The sequence below is a fragment of the Ostrea edulis genome, chromosome 5 (assembly GCF_947568905.1).
Source record: "Ostrea edulis chromosome 5, xbOstEdul1.1, whole genome shotgun sequence".
Taxonomy (NCBI): domain Eukaryota; kingdom Metazoa; phylum Mollusca; class Bivalvia; order Ostreida; family Ostreidae; genus Ostrea; species Ostrea edulis.
Window position 1 is genome coordinate 45,817,933 of NC_079168.1, and position 268 is coordinate 45,818,200.

Here is a 268-nt window from a genome sequence, read left to right on the forward strand (position 1 = left end):
TTATTTCATTTGAATGGCATACCTGATAAAATAAGTTACGTACCATTTATTTCATCAGTATTGTAAATTACATCTCATTCTGCTGACAACACCTTCCCACATTAGACAACAGGTACAACTGTTTACAGTGAAGTTCCCATCCCCATTTTACTCAATTTTAAGTTCACACCCCCAAATGGTGACCCAATTTTAAGTTAACACCCCCAAATGGTGACCCAATTTTAAGTTAACACCCCCAAATGGTAAGTCACCTGTCATTCAAACATTT